Source organism: Notamacropus eugenii, chromosome 2 (genome assembly GCF_028372415.1).
Source record: "Notamacropus eugenii isolate mMacEug1 chromosome 2, mMacEug1.pri_v2, whole genome shotgun sequence".
NCBI classification, from domain to species: domain Eukaryota; kingdom Metazoa; phylum Chordata; class Mammalia; order Diprotodontia; family Macropodidae; genus Notamacropus; species Notamacropus eugenii.
In genome coordinates, this window is record NC_092873.1 from 336749173 (window position 1) to 336771305 (window position 22133).

Below are 22133 nucleotides of genomic sequence, written 5' to 3' on the forward strand. Positions count from 1 at the left end.
TGCTTTGGGGAGAAAGAGGAACAACACAAAACAGCAAATGGAGAGGCAGCATAGCACTGTAGGAAAAACTCTAGATTTAGAGTCATAGGATATGGGTTCGAATTCTGACTCTGCTAGTTCCCACCTGTCGAATGTGGGATAAATCACTTCCTTTCTCTGGGCCTCAGTTTTCTCATCTGAAAAATGAGGGAGCTAAACTAGATGACCTCTAAGGTCCTTTTCAACTTGATGATGGTTTTAACAAGATGACTCTATGAATTCATCTTATTGAGTGCCAACTTTAGACCAGGTATCAGAATTACCTACACTGAAATATCACTTTGCGTGCTGAAGAGTGTGTTGTTATTATAACTATCTCTATAGCCAGATTATATTACCTCCATACAATGGAGCCTACATGGCTGCCTAACAAGCATAGGGACAGGGAAAGAACACAAGTTCTCTAGACTTCAAGACCAGCTACTGATTCACCCTTCCATGCTGCCTCTCAACAAATATATTTATTGTTTTTTTTTCATTCATTTTTCAATGGTGTGTGGCTTGTTTTGACCCCTTTTGGGTTTTTCTGGGCAGGGCTACTGGAGTGGTTTACCATTTCTTTCTCCAGCTCATTTTACAGATGAGGAAACTGAGGCAAACAGGGTTAAGTGCTTCGCCCAGGATCACATAGCTAGTAAGTATCTGAGGTTGGATTTGAACTTAGGAAGATGAGTCTTACTGATTCCAAATCCAGTACTCTATCCACTGTGCCATCTAGCTATCCCTCAACAAGAATACCTTACATTTATATAGCATTTTAAGGTTTGCTAAAGCATTCTATATACATTTCTCCTTCGAGACTCATAACAACAGCCCAATGTGATAGGTGCTATTATTCTCTCCATTTTCCACATGAGAAAACAGGCTAAGAGTTTAAATGTCTTCCCAGGGCCACATAGCTGGAGAGCACCTGAAAAGCCATGTCTTCCTGACTCTAAGCTAAGTTCCTTTACCTCCTTAAATGGGCAGAAACACTGAGATAAAGGAATCTGTTCCAGAGGACTCATTATTACTAGACTATATTCCTCAGACTTCAAGAACCCAGGAAACTTCAAAAGCAGCTATTAGGTAATGAAATGTCCCCTGTCATTATCTCACAAGATGAAAACTTGCTCTCCTTTCCAATGTTCATGGACAATTTTTGTTTCTATCCTAAAATAATAGAGCTAGAAACGACCTCAAAGAAAGTCTAGATCAACCCCTAAATTTCATAGTTAAGTAAACTAAGGACAAGAGAAAATAAATGATTTGTACAAAATCACACAATTAGTAACACTCTGAGGGGGGATTTGAACCCATGACTCTGGAACAACTACTTTCTGTGCCATTCCCAAAAATCTTATAATTTGTTATTAATCTCAAACATAGGTTCTCTCTGTTTCTCTGTTTCTGTCTCTCTGTCTCTCTGCCTCTCTCTGTCTCTGTCTCTGTCTCTTTCTCTCTGTCTCTCTCTCTGTCTCTCTGTCTCTCTCTGTCTCTCTCTATCTCTCTCTCTCTCTCACACACACACACACACACACACACACACACACACACACACACACACACATACACACACAGAAAACCCTTCCCTTCTATTTCAGAAATCAGTGTCCTCTCTATCACACTCTCCAGAAAGGGTATTGCTTCAATATCCCTGGGACACAAAATTTCTTGGACAGTAAATTGTTTTATTATAATTTGGCTAAAATTTTAATGCTAATGTCTCAGGTTCCTTATTGATAGCTTCAGTCTAATATCCAGTGGGTCCAACTGGAGACCTTATCCCCCCAGCTGCAGTTTCTTGACCTATCTTATGGAAGAGTCCAGAAACACAATTCCCCTACTGTTCTCAGATGGGGGAAAGAGGGAGGGAGGGAGAAACATATCCACACAAAGCCTCACTAGCAAAGATTAGTGCAATTATTAGCCAACAGTAAATGGCTATAAGCCAATCTGTTTTCAAATCCTCCTGAGCACCTCAAGTCACCGCAGAGTCTCTTAAAGCCAAACACACAAGACTGTATGTTCTGTAAAGTGTGGCGATGCCATTCCTCAAAGGCTCCTGGACTAGCGGTTAATGCCGCCCTTACCCACAAGACTAATAAGTGGAGAAAGCAACAGTGAATAATGCATGTGTCTGAATTCCAGGTCCCCATGCCCCCATAAATCTGTAAAAGGCAAATGTCCGGGGCTGAACATCATTGGCCATGGCCTGCCCACTCGTCACATGGGCAAAATGCCTACTTATTAGAACTTGGTAGCAATAGACTGTGCCTTGTCTTGGCGTTAATTATAACATTCACAGGCAATGATGTATTTTAGAACTCTTTAGTCTTATTAGAATAACAATTTTGACTCCATTAGGCAGTATTAAACACTGTTGGCCATGAGAATCTCCCATTTGAAGTCACTGGAGTAGGTTAGGAAAAGAAATTAAATGCATCCGTTCTATGACTTTAGATACATGTATTGTACTTCACACGTATATTTTATTGCATAGCCCAGTGTAGAAGACCTGGATCCAAATGGTGCTTTTAAATAAATAAACAAATGTGCCAAGCACTTTTTGAAGTGCTAGAGATACAAAATTGGAAGAAAAAAAATTGGATAGTCCCTGCTTTCAAGGATCTTACACTATAATTAGGGGAAAGAACACATAAATCTGCCATTTACTACCTATATAGTAAATCTCTTAACCTCTTTGGGCTTCAATTTCCTCAACTGTAAAATGAGGGGATTGGACTAAATGACTTTTATAGTCCCTTCCCTGCTCTAAAATCTACCTTCCCAGGGAGAATTTATCCCCTCCCCAATACTATGCAAAATCTATACATTAAATGAATTTGCATTAGGAGTAAAGAAAAAAGGGGGATGGAAGATGGTACAAAAAGGCATGAAAATACTAATATAAGTTTATATGCCACCAAAATTACCTTTCAATTGAGTCAGTCGAATCAGATACCTGGTTAGTTCAATGAAAAAAAAAAAACAACTCTAAGCCATCATAGAGGGGAACTTATCCTAGACTTTATTTACTTAAAGTTGTCAAATTAAAAATACTTGGTTATTTTTATTGAAGGTATGACTTGGAAAAACCAGAGCAGATGTGCTTATATATCACAAGGATATCAAGGGCAGAAATAAAAGTCCCCTGTATATAATAAAATGATCATAGAATCTTTGGCAGCTAACAGTAGAACAAAATGCGGTCCTATGGGAATGGGGAGCAAAAGAGGAATGGTTGAGTGAATAGCTGAATATAATGTAATATTATTGCAGCGTAAAAAATAGCAAATATAAGGAATTCATAAAGACCTGTGTTAAACTTTCTGAATTGATTCATGGTAAAAAAAAAAAAAAAGACAGAAGCAGAAGAACTATGCAAAAAGGAACACTAAAATTCAATGAATTCCAATTAATTATGATCAGTGGAGGTCTTGTAGAATAGATAAGGAAGCACATCTTCCTCTTCTCATTATAGAATTGGTGAGGAGAGGATTGTAAATCCGGAAACTGCAATATTTTTTCAGAGACCCTCAATGTACATTTCGGTTTTGTCCAAGTTCTTTTCTTTGCTACAAAGGGTGAACTAAATGTGGTCAGGTAGGCGGGTACATTGGGGAAAAAATTATTGTGGTGTAAAATCAAAATAAATAAAACTTCAAAAAGAGAATTAAATGGTCTAAAAAAGAAAACAGTAGCAGAGAAAGATTCAAGAAATAAGTGAAGCTTGGACAATTACACTGTCATGGAATATCGGGACAACTACGGTAGTAGCTTTGTTTCCTTTTGGAAATAGACATATCATAACTCCGGCTAATCTGAGACACTTAGTTGGAGGATTTGTAGTTGCTGATACAGAATGGCATAAAAAGTTTCCTTACCAAACATTCCTTACATGGATAAACTCCTAAGTTCATACAAAAAGATAAAAATTATGTAGCTCAAACTTGTACCTATATAAGGATTTATGAATAATATACATTTGCCTAGAAACAGAGCTTTATTCCACTGTGAATATATATATATAACTGTTTTCACAGTGTATATACTGATCTGGTATGCATGCTTTATGTATACATATACGCATATGCACAAAAAGACACACAAATCATTGTAAAGATAGAGTGTAATACTTCTTTTCTAGGAAGTCTGAGGTTTTCAAGTTGGAACTCTGAATGGCTTCCTTTGTAGCCCTGGGCAGGTAACTGAAACTCTGGGTGCTTCTATTTTGTTTGCGTTTTTTTTTTTCCTTTAATTGAGAACCTGAGAGATTTTTTTGAAAAATAACTATTTGAAAGATGATACATGGAGATCATCAGGCCAAAAATGTAGCATAGATGCAAAATACTCTGGTGTTACTTATAAGCAAAAAGCTATACGCATATGTGTCTCATAAGCATATATTAATATTAGTTTATCTATCATATATATCATATGTGTTCATATGTGTCTATATATGTATTATATATGTATTTATATTTATCTATACAGGGTGTCTAATAAATTTTAGTGTAGTTTTAAACTTCAATAGCTTAAAATAGATTTTTGGGATTATACAAACTCACACACATACATATATATGTGTGTGTATGTATATACATGTGGGTATATATGTGTGTGCGTATGTGTGTGTGTACATATCCAAAAAATTGAAAAAGAAATTAGATGGTCTCTAAGGATCCTTCCAATGTGGGCATTTTGTGATATACACATGTATTATTTTAACAAAGGCAATTTGGTTCTTTACATAGAGAACTGGCCTCTAAGGAAGGAAGATTCAAGGTTCCAGTACCACTTCTAACACTGGCTGTTATTTGCCTCCTCAGTGCCCCAGGCAGCACTTGAAAACTGAATCTCAGAAATCTGATTTCCGAGAAAGTATTAATTCGCCTTGATAGAGGAAGGATCACTCCAAGAGTGCCCTACACAAATGAGGTTAACAGACTGAGTAAAAATGTAAAAAACCCACTAAAGATCTATTAAGCACTATCCATATATCTTCTATTTCAACATACCTAGACAATATATAGAAGAGCTTTCATTTTATAACTTATTGTGCAGATTTTGAATGTTTTTCTGTGAGTGATTTAATTTATATACACATCATAGAATTCTAGCTCTCTAGTTAGAAAAGACCTCAGAGCTCATCTATTTGAATCCCTTCTTTTTATAGATGAGGAAACCAAGGCCCAGGGAGGTTCAGTAATTTGCCTATGGTCACACAGTTAGTAAACATCAGGTGCAGTTTTTGAACCCAGGTCCAATAACTCCAGAGTCCATGTTCTTTCCATTCCATTATACTACCTCCTCATCTCATAAAGATGTTTTATGGATATTTTAAAGGTACTTTCTGACCTTTTATAATGTTCCACAAACATGAACAACCTATAGAAGTGGGGATGACTGTTGACTATGAGAAATTAGAATGATATAGCAAAAAAAAAAAAAAAAGATGTTGGAATTGGAGTCTAATCCTGGTCCCAACAACACATACATACTACCTGGGATTTCTCTCTTCACCTTCACATTATTACTCTGAGTCCTCATCTTTAAAAAAGGAGGTAATAAAATGGAGCCTACTTACCTCATAAGGATATTGGGAAGAAATTGATCTCTTAGTTGTTATCACCATCCTATCTTAACTATAGAGAAAGGCCTAATGGTAATTAATCAATAAACATTTCTTAACTATTTATATTTTCCAGACACTATGCATATCAGATAACTTTTCCATAAAAATAAAACAGTAATGAGGAGGAAGAGGAATGGAACTGATAGACCCTCTGAAAGCACACAGCACATAGGTCAAAAATATATGTGACAACAGGGCATAAATGATGCATGTCTAGTGCCAGTTACATAAAGCAGCACAGGCTCTAGAGTAGAAATTCCAGAGTTGAAATAGTTAAGTACCCCAACATATCAGCTATATGTACCTCTGGGAAGTATAGAAGCAAAGAGCACCATTGGTGTAATGAAGGACAAAACAGTTACATCAAGCGAGAGGACCAAGGTTCTAGCTTTTTTGAACGAATGAACGAATTTGAATTTGAATGAATGAAATCCATAATTATTGGCTCAAATGCTTCCCACTGGTAGCTAAATAACTGGCAAAATGCTTTTTTTTTCCTTTTTTTTTTTTTTTGGAAAGATTGGTTCTCCCTATTTCACCCAGGTTCTAAGTACAGAGACTATTCACAGGACTAATCTCAGTACTGATCAATGTGAAAATTTTGACCTGTTTGGTTTCCATGCCATACCCTGCCCCCACCACCACTTCAAATTTATCAAATTAGCACTAAACTTAGTGCAGAATCTGATTCCCCATATTGGTTCCAAACCTACTGCAGACACCAGATAGGCATAGCCCACTACACCTTAAAACTCCTGATATCAAAAGGTCCAGTAGACGTGACCTCATAGATATTTGAGATTAAAGGAATGGGCCACCAAAAGGAGTTACCAAACATTTTCCCAGCTCCCTCTGTATCTCATCTTGCTATTTTCTTAACAGAAAATGTCACGTATCTATTACTAAAAAATCAGAACACTAGCAACACTTCTAAATTTGGACCAAAAAAGTATTTGTGGACTTTCTACAGTGCATTCACAGCTTGTATCACATTTTAAAAGAAATCTATAAATATTTAAATGAAAAATATATTGGTTGAGGAGCAAAGAAGTCATGCCAGAAAGTCTCAGTGCATAGATGTATGAAGATAAACTTATTTATCAGTTCTTTAGTTCGTTAATGATCAAGTTGCCTGAAAGTGTCGACATTTATATTGGCATTTTTGATTACAACAAAATATTTGATGCAGTTCTCACTCAAGGTGTATTTGCATACTGGAAGTATGTAAATGCATCCAGGCATAATGAGAATTCTATTATATAAAGCACAATGCAAGTGCTAGCTATTGTTACCATTATTGTTGCTGTTAATTATTTGCAATGTTCCACTGAAAATAGAAAACATGAGAGACAAGTTCATCTCATTATGGTTCTGCCCCGTCCATTCTCATCTCTCCTAAATAAAAATAAATGTGGCTTCCAAATTAAGAAGGAGTCAAAACCAAACTTATTTAATGCAAATTAATTTATTTATCATTTAATGCAAATGGAAAACACTAAGCAATATGGAACCTCCAAAAAAACAAATTAAACAGCCCTTTCATCCTGTGCCATCTTTCCCCAGTGATATCGAAATGCCGTTACATCTAAATGTACATCACGAAAGGTTAGAAATGTACACCTTAATGTACACCATGAAATGCTAGAAACTGAAGACTTTGGGTTTGAATCGTGAGGGCAGATGTAATCAATGGCTAAAGGCGACACTTACAAATAACTTGCTCTCTCTCCTACAGACAGGGACACGCCAGCATAAAGTCAACAAGGGAAAGACTGATTCTGAATACGTAGATACTTACTGGTATCGTGAAATCTAAGCTCAAAGGGAAGAAAAGGTTTAAAACAACTGACATGCAATAACCATTTCGATATATTCCTTTAGAACTGCAAGATGCACCAGAACTGAGCTAACGGGGGAAAAATAGACAATAAAAATCTGCACGATATTAAATGAAACATAGGAATCATCATCCTGAGGCAAGTACAGAAAAATGAATGCTTCCTTGACAAATGGCAGGATTGATAGATGTTCTTATAGTTTATATGCTGGTCAAGAATCTATAGAGATCTTCTGGGAACAAGTACAGATCACTTAGCCAAGAAATATTATTGTCTGATAAGAGACACACATCATTAGATTTATTGAATGTAACCAAAAGTGGTTTACCTCCAGATGGAGCCCATGAAATAGCTAGGATGCAAGAATGAAATCAAAAGACCTTCTATGCATGACATTAACATGAATTTAGGCAATCATGTGTTTAAAAAAGAAGGGGGTTCCACAAAAGTCTGAGTCAAGCATATTTGTCTTGTATGAAAAATGGAGGAGGTTTTTTGTGATAATTATTCATGACAGGCCATTGCTACCAGAATTTATAGAGAAATTTCTTTAACGAGACTACATAGTGATTGGTTTAGGTTACTTAAGTAAAAGGGAAGATAGGTGACACAGGGGATAGAGTGCAGACTTGAGTTCAGATCTGGTCTCAGATATTGTATTACTCTAGGCAAGTCACTTAACCCTATTTGCCTCAGTTTCTTCATCTGTAAAATGAGGTGGAGAAGAAAAGACAAACCACTTCATTATCTTTGCTAAGAAAGCCCAAAATGAAGTGATTAAGAGTCAGACACAACTGAAATAACTGAACTACATAAAAACTAAAGAACGCTGTCTTAAATGAGGTCACCATAATAAACACTATCTCCAAAATGTGTCAAATGAAAATCTTCCAAAATATAGAGAGACTTGGCAGGGGAGATCAAAGCCATGTGGGAATAGGATGCTGTCATTACTACTGTCTCCTACTAGAGTTGTCCCAAGAATGCTTACAGTGAGCCTACAAAAAAGATCACCTTATATCCTATTATTTTTCTTCAACTACAAAAAGCAATGATTCATATCAACTTGTGTGACAATCCATAGGATGTTAAGTACAAAAAAAAAAATAAGTCTAGTGACTTGATCGCAGGACTGCTTCTCTCTGAAATCCATTGAAAAAAGATGAGAATGAAATGATAATGATGATGATGGTGGTGGTGGTGGTGATAATGGTAATGATGACAGTCACTAGTTTTATATAGTGTTTTAAGGTTTACGAAGCTCTTTACCTACATTATCTTATTTGAGACTCACAACAGCCAGGACATAATAATATCCATTTTATGGATGAGGAAAGTGAGGCTCAGACAGGTCAAATGACTTATCCATAGTCACACAGCCAATATCAGAGGAAGGATTTGAACACATCGCTGACTCCATTGCTTTTTCCACTACCACATTGCCTCTATGATGTGATGTCTTTTGAATCATGCTAATTATAACTTGACAGAAAAATATTATTATATTACTGCTATTAAGCCTTTCTCTAAAGAGGAGATAGAACCAAATACTATATGTAAATATCCACTCCAGAGTGTGAACTTTCATACATCAATGAAATAAGGACACACAGGAAATAAATAAAACCTGTGTATTTATGAGGCTTTATTAAGTAACTTTAAAATATATGTGTTAGGCATATGTTTGTCCATAAACCCCACACGGACATATTCACACATCACCCTCTTCCCTGAAAAACAAATGTGTTACTTCACTGTATTCCTCATTATATTCTGCTCCAGGCTATGATTGTCAAGACTCAAGACGAACATCTACAATGGCAAAGCAAGGCCCAGGGAAGCAAAGTATAATGTCCAGAAAGCTCCAAAGCCTGGGTTCACATAGAGAACTCTCTATTTATCAGCTCCAGGTCCCAGCCTATGGGTAGCTGACTTTCATCAGTTCTACCTGGATGAATTACTTTAGCAGAGGACACTGGATACTGACATGCTGTAAGAAACTAGGTCCTCCACTCTTGCCTGCTACTCATTTGCTTTTACTTCCAGCCCTCTTCCACCAGGTCCCTCCCTCCAAGGCAACCAGCAGAGAGCCACAGTTTGATCATATTGAATCATCCAGGATCAGTATGAACGATAGAAATGGTAAGCCAGGAATGGGGCAGCTGGAACACCATTGCAGAGAAGAGAGAATCACTCTCTCCCTCCATTGCAGAAATGGCCCATCAATTGGAGAGCCTCCTGGTCTTTCAAACCTGTCATGGTGCTTTGAAGAGGTCAGCATTCTTGCTCCCTCAGAGTGCCCTCAGCAGAAACGAACAGGAGCCATCCTCCTGAATCTGCATCCAGGTCACCCAAGAATTCCTATGCTGAGGCAAAGTGATAGAGTAAAGGCACAAGGCAGCAACACCTGCCCTAAGGAAGCAAGGCTAGAGGGTGCACAAATACTTGTTTTGACCCAGGCAGCAACTTACCTGGATCTGACACATGGCTTGAAATTGAGGAGCTAATGCCAAATCCAAAATCCAAATGAGCACATCCAAGGGTCCCCGTCTCTCCCCTGACATCCTTTCCTCTGACACTGGGTTGTTGTCTGGTGTGGATCAGATGACCAAGACGACTTCCCAGAGCCCCTTCCAAATAATGTGGCCTTAGGGGAGGGAAGAGAGGGGCATAGTGGCACCCTCCCACCTCACCCTCTCACCCCAGCACTGAAGGCGAGGCATCTGCTGAGATGGTGGTGGTGGTGGTGGTGGTGGTGGTGGTGAGCAGAATGCCGTGCTCCCTACAATGAAATGAGCCCACGGTATACCACAATCTGATCTTTTATAGTGCTTTGTTTATTACCTGTGTGCCCTTATTTCATAAGGCAACTTAGAGAGAGAGCAAGAGAGAGAGAGAGAGAGCAGGAATGATGAAGATGGCTATTACTAGGAGTCCAAAGACACCTTTTCTTAAGCCTCATTCATAGCTGCGAGTGTGCCCAAACAACCTAGCAATTGTTCTCTCAAATGTCACCTTTCTCTATGGGCCACTGTGCTGACAAAACGAGCCTCTCTCTTTTTGGCCCCTTCCCCCCCTTGAAAAAAAAATATCTGTGCTATCCTCCAAATATCTCTAGAGAAATTGAAACTACAAGGAACGTTTTTCTTCTCTCCACCTCCCCCACCCCTTTTTTTCTTTCCTTCTTCATGGGGCTTGAACAATTTGTCTCTGTTCTAGGTACATTCCTGTGGCCCATTCTCTTTTGGTCCCCTGCGCAAGCCTGAGGATGGCAGCCTTACAGAACACAAGGCCCACATTCAGACCCAGGGAAGGGGAGGGGGAAAGGGAACCAAATGCACCTCTGATTGTTGTGCCATCAACTTAATACCTGGGCAAGGAAACAAAAGCTCTTTAGAGAGAGCCTAGGCTATGCTGTAACTCACTCTCTCTCCAATCCTCATTCCTTCTCCCTTCCCCCTACCCCTACAAGAGTTCACAAGATAACAGGAGCTGAAAGAAAAGGTACAAACATAATTAAAGTTTTTCAAGTCATTTGAGGAGATATTATATAGAATGACAGAGAATGCACCAGTTACCCTGAGGCCCATTTTAATGAATTCTCCCAGCTCAGGCCCTAAGAACTTTCTTTCTTTGTTTCTTTATTTCCTTCTTTCTTTCTTTTTTCTTTCCTTCTTTCTTTCTTTTTCTCTTTCTCTCTTTCATTCCTCTTTTCTTTCTCTCTCTCCTTTTCTTTCATTCTTTTTTTCTTTCTTTCTTTCTTTTTCTGTCCAAAAATAATCTCTCTGTTGGGGACTTCAAACCTTTTCATATAGGTGTGAGTGGAACTCCTTCCCTGTAGAGCCCCTAAACATTAGGGTAACTCAAAAAAAGCAAAAAGAGGTCTCTTTGTTTGAGATCTGTGTTGCATTCAAGGGATCATAAAATCATAGATTTAAAGGTGGACAGATGTTACCAACTCTAACGTCTGATTGTATGGAGAAAGGAACTATGGCCCAGAGATATTAAATGACTTGCCCAAAGTCAACCAGGTAAGTAAATAACAGGACCAGGATTTGAACCCAGGTCCTTCAACTTTAGGTTCAGCAATTTTTCCACTGTACCACCTGCCAATCCTTACTTATATTTTGCTTATTCATTATACGTAGAGAAAGGGTAAAATATGGCACATGGGGTGCATTGGGATTCAGTAGACTGTTTATCATTTTGCTTCATACACCAAGTATATGGATCTTGGACAAGTCATGGCTCCTTTGAGAGATTTTTTTTCTCATTTCTCATTATGAAATGAGGGGCTTTAACTAAATAGTCTCCAAAGACTCATCGAGCTCTAACATTCAATAATTTTATGAAAGAGATGTGAGGTGACTGACTGTGAATAGGACTGAAGGATCTAGGGAAGGGGATGAGATGTTTAGGTGATCTCATCCTTGAATGTGGATAGAAGTTGATCTGTTATCTCAAAGTCTGCAACAGTCAATGTAAGAAATGAAAACTTTGCAATCCCTAGAGCACAAAACCCTTAGTAACCTAAAGTCCTAGCAGACAGATGGAGTCTCTTAGATGAGAAAACTGAGGAGGATGAAAAGGAAGGGGAAGTTTTTAAGAGCAGAAGCAGTCACAGAAAAATGGACATAGAGCCAATGAGAAAATGCAGTGAAATAATGTTTAACTGCCTGATGATTTTCTCAGAACTCTTGGGAAAGCTATTCAAAATCATCTCAAAGTTGGAAAGTGGGAAGGCTTGAGAAATCTGTAGGATAACAATAAGATAAATAGATGAGAGGACAAACAAAAACACAGAGATAGACAGACAGACAAAAAGAGAGAGACAGAGACAGAGAAGCAAAAACAGAGAGAGGAGAAAGAAAAAGGAAAGGAAGGAAGGAAGAAAGGAAGGAAGGAAGGAAGGAAGGAAGGAAGGAAGGAAGGAAGGAAGGAAGGAAGGAAAGAAAGAAAGAAAGAAAGAAAGAAAGAAAGAAAGAAAGAAAGAAAGGAAGGAAGGAAGGAAGGAAGGAAGGAAGGAAGGAAGGAAGGAAGGAAGGAAGAAAGAAAGAAAGAAAGAAAGAAAGAAAGAAAGAAAGAAAGAAAGAAAGAAAGAAAGAAAGAAAGAAAGAGAAAGAAGGAAGGAAGGAAGGAGAGATAGAAATAGAAATATAAGAAAAAGAGAAATAGAAAAAGTCTAGTTGAACTGAGAAATAGAAATAGAAAAAGTCTTGTTGAACTGAGTTTCAAGATTCAATAGTTAAATTTTCACTGTGATCATTTCCTTTTCAGAAATCAGCAAATGCTAGAAATCAAGGCTTAATTTATTTTTTTGTTGATTCACTAAACTTAAGTGATAGCAAAAGTATTAGTAATGTAAACTGAATTATGTGTACATGTTTTCAAAGAACCAGCTGTTGAATATTTACCAACACATTCTTAAAAGATAGACAGACAGACAAATATATAGATAGATAGACAGCACAGAGAGATAGACAGATGGACACATCCATAAGAGTATATCACTTAACATTGGTTTATTTTTTATTCATTTATTTATTTATTTATTTATTTATTTATTTATTTATTTATTTATTTATTTATTTAACTTTTAACATTCATTTTAACAAAATTTTGGGTTCCAAATTTTCTCCCCTTTTGTCCCCTCCCCCACCCCAAAACACCAAACATTCTAATTGCCCCATCACCAATCTGCTCTCTCTTCTATCATCCCTCTCTGCCCTTGGCTCCATCTTCTCTTTTGTCTTGTAGAGCCAGATAACTTTCTATACCCCTTTACCTGTATTTCTTATTACCTAGTGGCAAGAACAATACTCGACAGTTGTTCCTAAAACTTTGAGTTCCAACTTCTTTTCCTCCCTCCCTCCCCACCCCTTCCCTTTGGAAGGCAAGCAATTCAATATAGGCCAAATCTGTGTACTTTTGCAAATGACTTCCATAATAGTCGTGTTGTATAAGACTAACTATATTTCCCTCCATCCTATCCTGCCCCCCATTACTTCTATTCTCTCTTTTGATCCTGTCCCTCCCCAAGAGTGTTGACTGAAAATTGCTCCCTCCACCCATTGCCCTCCCTTCCATCATTCCCCCCACCCTGCTTATCCCCTTCTCCCCCACTTTCCTGTATTGTAAGATAGGTTTTCATACCAAAATGAGTGTGCATTTTATTCCTTCCTTTAGTGGAACATGATGAGAGTAAACTTCATGTTTTTCTCTCCCCTCCCTTCTTTATCCCTCCACTAATAAGTCTTTTGCTTGCCTCTTTTATGAGAGATAATTTGCCCCATTCCATTTCTCCCTTTCCCCTCCCAATATATTTCTCTCTCACTGCTTGATTTCATTTTTTTAAGATGATCCCATCCTCTTCAATTCACTCTGTGCACTCTGTCTCAATGTGTGTGTGTGTGTAATCCCACCCAGTACCCAGATACTGAATAGTTTCAAGAGTTACAAATATTGTCTTTCCATGTAGGAATGTAAACAGTTCATCTTTTGTAAGTCCCTTATGACTTCTTTTTGCTGTTTACCTTTTCATGCTTCTCTTCATTCTTGTGTTTGAAAGTCAAATTTTCTTTTCAGCTCTGGTCTTTTCATCAAGAATGCTTGAAAGTCCTCTATTTCATTGAAAGACCAATTTTTCTGCTGAAGTATTATACTCAATTTTGCTGGGTAGGTGATTCTTGGTTTTAGTCCTAGTTCCTTTGACTTCTGGAATATCCTATTCCACGCCCTTCGATCCCTTAATGTAGAAGCAGCTAGGTCTTGTGTTATCTTGATTGTATTTCCACAATACTTGAATTGTTTCTTTCTAGCTGCTTGCAATATTTTCTCCTTGACCTGGAAACTCTGGAATTTGGCCACAATGTTCCTAGGAGTTTCTCTTTTTGGATCTCTTTCAGGCGGTGTTCTGTGGATTCCTTGAATATTTATTTTGCCCTCTGGTTCTAGAATCTCAGGGCAGTTTTCCTTGATAATTTCATGAAAGATGATGTCTAGGCTCTTTTTTTGATCATGGCTTTCAGGTAGGCCCATAATTTTTAAATTGTCTCTCCTGGATCTATTTTCCAGGTCAGTTGTTTTTCCAATGAGATATTTCACTTTATCTTCCATTTTTCATTGTTTTGGTTTTGTTTTGTGATTTCTTGGTTTCTCATAAAGTCATTAGCCTCCATCTGTCCCATTCTAATTTTGAAAGAACTATTTTCTTCAGTGAGCTTTTGAACCTCCTTTTCCATTTGGCTAATTCTGCTTTTGAAAGCATTCTTCACCTCATTGGCTTTTTGAACCTCTTTTGCCAATTTAGGTAGCCTATTTTTCAGGATGTTATTTTCTTCAGCATTTTTTTGGGTCTCCTTTAGCAGGGTGTTTACTTGTTTTTCATGCTTTGCTTGCATGTCTCTCATTGCTCTTCCCAGTTTTTCCTCCACCTCTCTAACTTGATTTTCAAAATCCTTTTTGAGCTCTTCCATGGCCTGAGCCCATTAGGTGGGCTGGGATACAGAAGCCTTGACTTCTGTGTCTTTCCCTGATGGTAAGCATTGTTCTTCCTCATCAGAAAGGAAGGGAGGAAATACCTGTTCACCAAGAAAGTAACTTTCTATAGTCTTATTTTTTTTTCCCTTTTCTGGGCATTTTCCCAGCCAGTGACTTGACTTCTGAGTATTCTCTTCACAACCACTTCACCTCCAGGTCCACCCAGCCAATGCTTGGGGTCTGAGATTCAAATGCTGCTTCCCAGCCTCAGGACTTTGGGCGGGGGCAGCTGCTATTCAGTGTGAGATTAAGTTCAGGTGCTCAGGTGGGGGCAGGGCTGCCACACAGGGCTCAGTTCCCTCAGGGGGGTTTTGCAGAGACCTTCAACAATGGATCCAGGCTCCTGCCTGCTTGGGGAGCCCTGGTCTGCTCCCGCCTCCGCTGCTGTCTCCCGAGGGGGCATGAGTTATGGGGGCACCCCTCTCCCCTCTTGACCCACCAAAGAGACCCTCTCACCAACCCTTGTCACCTGTGGGTGGAGGGACCTGTGCGGCCACTGGAGATTCTGTCCCTGAAGCCTGCTCTGATCCACTCCTCTATGCACCACACAGCCAATGCAGGGCTGGGCTGGGCTGTACTCTGGGTCCGCAGCATGACAGACCTTTTGCGAGAGGTTTTCAGGCTCTCTGGAACAGAAATCTCGTCTGCTCCATTGTTCTGTGGCTTCTGCTTCTCCAGAATTTGTTGGTAGTTCTTTTTTACAGATATTTTATGGGCTGTGGGTTCGGAGCTAGTGTATGTGTGTCTTTCTACTCCTCCATCTTGGCTCCACCCTCTTAACATTGGTTTAATAAAGAACAAGAAACATTGCGAAAAGAAAAGGCTTTATGAAAAGGAAGAGAGAAGGAAGTCAGGTGCAATGGAAAGAAAAGAATGCATTTGGAGTCAGAGGGCTTAAGTTAAAATCATAATTCTTCTACTTCCTAGCTATTTGACCTTAGGCAAGTCACTTCCCTTCCCTGAACCTCTGTGAAATGAGGAGTTTGGACTGGATCACCTCTGCAGTCTCTTCCAGCTCTGGATCATCCTAAGATCCTCCAACAATCATCCTGAGATCATCCAAGCAATGTTGATGTTACAAATCATTCCAATGAACTACATGACTTCTTGATCAGGAGACCCACAAAAGGACACAAGGTCCAAGGGTGGAGGGGAAAGGAGAAAGCATATTGTTTTTCTTAATAAGAATCCTTTAAATCTGGATTAACATTTGACAGTTGTCAAAATGCTTTCATGTACATTATCTCATCTGATGGTAATAACTCTATGAAACAGCCAAGATAGCAAGCAAGACACAATGGAAAATATATGGAATTTGTAGTCAAAAAAGATCTTGATTTCATGTCACATCCATTAGTTATGTTACCAGGTACAGTTCCTTTAATGTCTCTGAATCTCAGTTTTCTTATTTATAAAAGGGGATGATACCTATAATAGTTACCTGTACAGTTTAGATTTTATGAAGGTCAACTAAGATAATGTAGGAAAGCATTTGCAAACCAGTCATTCAATAAGCATTCACTCAGTGTCTGACTTTGTTCCTGGCACTGTGTTAGGGGCTGGATATATAAGCACAATGAAATAATCTCTCCTCACAAGGACTTTACATTATAATAAGGAAGGAAGGGGAGAAAATTAGTAGATATCAAAATATATATATCATAAACATATAGCAAACAAATACAAATACACACTAAGTCCTTAGACACAGGGCACCTTGGATAGAGCGCTTGACCTGGAGTTCAAATTTGACCTCAGACACTTACTGGCTGTGGGACACTGGGGGAGTCACTTAACCCTCTTTACCTCAGTATTCATATTTGTAAAATGAGCTGGAGAAGAAAATGGCAAGCTACTTCAGTATCTTTGTGAAGAAAACCCTAACTGGGGTCACAGAGAGTCAGACACAACTGAACAACAAGTTCAGTACAAAATAGTTTAGGATAGAAAGAATGGACTAGCTGGTGAAATAAGGAAAGACAAGGCAGAAGTATGTTTGAGCTTTATCTAAAAGGAAGAGAGGAGCTTTGTGGGGCAAAGGTAAGGAGGAAGAATTCAGAATGGAAACCAGCCAATGCACAGTCACAGGAATAGGAGATGGGAAGTCATGTGTGAGAAGAAAAAATCAGTTTGCCAGGCTCCCCTCTGAGGGGAAGCAAAATTCATTGAGGCAATGAAGCAGGTTGGGGCTAGTTTTTGTAGGACTTTCAAAGCTAAGCAGGGGAGTTTATATCATGCCTTAGAGTCCATAGGAAACTGCTAGAGTTTTGTTGTATAGGGTCCAGTCTGAGTTTAAGGAAAATTGCTTTAGCTGACAAAGAGGTCAGATGACAGTGGTGAGAGACTAGAGACAGGGAGAACAAATAGGAGGCTGTTGCAATAATCCAGGCAAAGCGTGATGAGGGCCTGAACAAAGGTGGGAGCTGGGCGTGTGAAGAGAAGGAATCAGAGTGAGAGATGTCATGGATAATTTAGTAGAAATGGCAAGGTTTGGCAAGTGATTGAACATGTAGAATGAAGGAGACTGAGGAATCCAGGATAATGCTGAGATTATGAACCTGGGAGACTGGAAGGATAGAAGAAATTTCAACAAAGATATTTAAGTTTGGAAGCAAGGAGAGTTTGGGATATGAGACAATTTGAGAAATATTGAGTTTAAGATGCCTCTAGGAAGACTGTTTGAAGTGTTCAATAGGCATTTGGTAGGGTGTGACCGAAGCTCATGAGAAAGACAGGCTTTGCCCAGTTACCATCAACATTATTCTTATTAAGACACTGATTATTATTTCTATTTTATAGATGTCAAAACTAACTCAGAGAGACTTCCCCAAACTCACCCAATTAGTAGGTGACTGAGGCATGTTTTCTAACTCCCAGTCAATTGTGTTCATTAAAGCAAATTGCAATATTCTCAGGAATACGGTCATAATATGGACTTTACAGTGGATACAAAAACTCTATCCCCTTTCAGCCTACCAGAAGTATTCATCTACACAGAAGCCCAACTTGATCTGTTCTCTGTGGAATTGATTTCTAAAGAACCACCCAAATGCAGATGCTGTATGAGACTAAAACAAAGTATAGCTTAATGAATTCAAGCATTGTGTGCATGAGGCCAACATATAGGGTTATAAGCTCCAGATCTATCCTTAAGGCACTATAGAAAAATTTACCATGCTTAAGATTATTATAGATTAAGACTCAACGCATTGGCTCCATAGTATATTTACTTCTAAGTGAATTGCTCTCCAGAATGAAATAAGCAGACACTGGCTTTTAAAAGGACAAGAAGAGAAAAGATAGATGGTTCGGTAGAGACCTTCTTAACTACCACACGTCTGCCATGGAATAACAAGTCAATAACAGCATTTTTAATCAATGGATCATATATCATTATCAGAACATACTCCAATCTGAATGTCCCCATGAGCCAGAGACCATGAAAAGAGAGTTAGAAATAACGATAATAATACAAAGGCCAAGAAAAGTCATACAGCTAGTTAATGGAACAGGAACTAAAATTCAGCTCTTCCAAATTCTAATCATAAAGTCATGGAAGGGACTCCAGGTTTTTAAGAGAACTCAGAGGTCATCTAATCCAACTTAAAAGCTTCCAAAGTGTTATCTAAGTTGATGGACATAACATCTCTGTGAAGTAGGTATGATGCCATAGTGTAGTGGAATAATACGGATAATAATACAATTGAAAATCTGACTTTTTTGCTGCCTTTCTTGGGCTATCCTGAAGATAAAACTTTTATAAAACTTTTAAAAGTTTAAAAGTTTTTATAAAACTTTATAAAACTTTTTGTACCATTGGGATGTGAGGTATCATCATGACTAAGTTCGGGAAGATTAGAGAACTTTGAGCTATCACTTGATCCCTTTGAACTATCTTGAGATTTGTTTGTTTTCATGTCTTAACTCCTCTTTGGGGGAGTTGGTGATGTAATGATTCACAAATATATTGCTGGATGCAATTTTCCCTTTTAATTTGTTCTTTCTTTCTCCCCAACCAGCCTCAGCTGATTAATTTCTGCTCTTTTTTGTGGGAAAGAAGGTGATGAACATGAAAAAGATGACCTATCTTCTCCTGGACCAACAGCTAAGCTGTCCAATGGCCCATCTGTGTGAATGCTGACCTGGTGAAGGAGATCAAGCATTCTGTGGAAAATCCAGGTAATGGATTTGGCAGCACAAAGAAAAGATGGTTTGAATCAGGAACAGAGCCAGCCCCTTGGCTATTGAGGGTCAAGTTCAGAGGCTGTCCTCAATGTCTTGCCAAAATGGCTAAAGAACCTTGGATAGAGAGTCTCCATTCAGGAGAAGACAGACCCTGCCTGTGGTGGAGGTGGGACCAAGCCAGGTCTCTGGTTTGAATTCAGCTCATTGGAGGGTCCAGAACACTAATTGAGAAAGTTGCCAGTGCTATGTTTTCTTTCCTGCCTGATAACATGTGTTTCTGGACCTTATTAGGTGGGAATGTGATATGATTTCTCTGGAGAGAGGTCTGGTCCAGAAAGTTAATCTCTCACAAGTGTTTGGCTTTGTTATAGAACCAAGTCTAGCATTTTACTGAGAAGAATGGCAGGATAGATTCATAGAACTGTAGAAGCTAAGGGATGATAAAAACCTATCCTTATAGAAGTTCACATCTAAAAGGGGGTGGGGGAGCTTTAACTGTATAGACTGAAATCTCAGAAAGGGGAAGTACAAGATCATACAGCAAATTAACTGCTGACACCGGGACCAAAACCCAGCTCTTTCAAAGTCTAGTCAAAGATTCATGCATCCTCAGATTTGGAAAGGACAACAGAGGTCATCTAATCCAACTCTTAAAAGAATTCGCTCTACAAAGTCAGATGTTGTATGAACAATTAGATACACAACTTCTGTTTCAATAAAGGGTTCTTAGCCTGGGAACTATAGATAGATTTCAGGGGGTCATTGAACTTGGATGAGAAAAAAATACATCTTTATTTTCACTAACTTTTGGTTTCTTGTGTAATCCAGTGCATTTTGTTTTATGCTCTTACAAACATTCTTCTGAGAAGAGGTTCATAAGCTTCACCAGACTACATAAGGGATCAATAACACAAAAAAGAATGTGTCCCAGTTTTAGATAGATGTTTCTCAAGGGTAACTGTTTTTGTCATTTTGTATAGTATGATATACATATAATATGTATGGGAACTGAAATTTCAGCTCACAGTTCATAATCTTTTCAGACATTGACATCAATATCAGGAAATTGGAGGCTGGAAGAGGCCAGCACAGTGTTAAAAGGAAAGGACAATAGTCATATAAGAAGTCTGAAGTCATTCCCATGGCAGGTGAAACTGGTTGCCTTAAGGAGAAAGCAGCATCCTTGACTTCATGAAATTATGAGAAGAATGCAGAGGTTGCACCAGGCTTCTGGCATCAGGCACCAAATAATCAATAAACATTTATTAAATACCTACTATGTGTAAGGCACTATACTAGATGCTGGTGAAGAAAACCAAACCCCCACAATGCCCAAAGACATCTTGATCTCCATGAGATGGACATATGAAATGGGAAAAAGGCTAGCCAGGATGTTTGGATCATAGAGATCATGGAAAGCAACAAAGTGTTTAAAGACAAGAAAGATAAAAGGAGCCAGATTGTGAAATTTTAAATGATAAACAAGAAATGCTAGCAGTAATAGAGAGTTATTGGCGGTAACTGAGTAAGAGGGTAGCATGGTCAGACCTACATTTTAGGAAAACCATTGTGGTGGCCATGTGAGGATAGAGTGGAGTGGAGAATGGCATGCAGAAAATCAAATTAGGTTGTATCTTCAAAGCTCATGAATCTATGTCTTTGTCATCAGATAGTACTACAACAAACCCACTTTAAGTATTAGATTCTTAAATAATTTGGGGAAAGATAATTGTGGGATTTAAATCATTCTATCCAAGATTTGTTCCTTACATTTCACTTGCCTTCTCCTACTATCAAGTCAGTCCATTTGGTCTTGTTCTATCCCATATATATATATATATATATATATATATATATATATATATATATATATATACACATATATAGATGTATATATAGATGTATATATAGATGTAGATATAGATATAGATATAGATATACATATATATACACTTATATATGTATGTATGTATATATATATATGTATGTATGTATATATATATGTATGTATGTATATATAGTGTGTGTGTGTATGTGTGTGTGTGTGTTGGGGTAGGGTTATCTAAGCCAGTTAGTTACCCTGCTATGACCATGTACCCTAATGATGGAGATATACTAACTTCCCCCATTGCACTCTAGACCCATACAGTGATACCTACGGCAGAAGAAATCAATGGGACATAAAAAAGTCTTTGAAGAGACAAATGATATGAGACATCTCTTTGGAATCTCTTAGACTATTCCACAGTCTGAAGACTTCTATCTTTTTTCCCACTTCTGACCAAAGGAGTAGCAAAGCACAGCATGGAGAGTATTTGCACCTAATTCAGTCATCTGAATCACCCACTGTTTGTGTTCTAAGTTCTTCCTTAGCTTCTAATTCTTCCTACTCCAGTTTGCTCAATAGCCTCTCATGACTCATGGACATGCCTGTCTAATCATAAACACAAGTCAGAGCCAACTCAAACAACAACATAAGATATTTCTAATCATAATGACTTACAGTGAGAGCAGGAGGGAGAAGAAAGAGAAAAAAGTGTACAAAATCTGGGAGTGAGATGCCTTTAATATTCTTTAACTTCTTCCTGCATTCAACTGCCTACAAGAATTCCAAAAAGTAGCCATTTAACTAAGCTAGGGAAAAGTTTAGCATGCAGGAGGATAAACTGAGAGGTCTTTGGTCTTTCCCTGACCGTGATCAGATGATGGAAGCTTACCTTTGATATCACCGTAGAGCACAGAAGGCTTAGAAAGATCAGGTGTCAATATCATTCCTGGAAAAATAATGCTATTGGAAAAGGATGTTGGTGCAAAATCATGATCCCTTTCATTCCATAGGTTCACAGGTTTTAGAGTTAGGAGGAATCTAGAACTTGTCTAATCATATTATCATAGACTTAGAACTGGAAGGAAGC

The 22133-nt window shown here is 38.3% G+C and overlaps 1 long non-coding RNA gene across 1 annotated transcript in view; it reads right to left on the reverse strand.

The window, feature by feature from the left end:
- Window positions 1–10581, reverse strand: part of LOC140528071 (uncharacterized) — a 59186-nt gene extending 48605 nt beyond the window's left edge. Inside the window, exon 1 of the long non-coding RNA XR_011975054.1 lies at window positions 9966–10581. This is a non-coding gene — a long non-coding RNA (uncharacterized lncRNA). The remainder of the gene's footprint in view (window positions 1–9965) is intronic.
- Between the last annotated feature and the right edge of the window lie 11552 nt (window positions 10582–22133).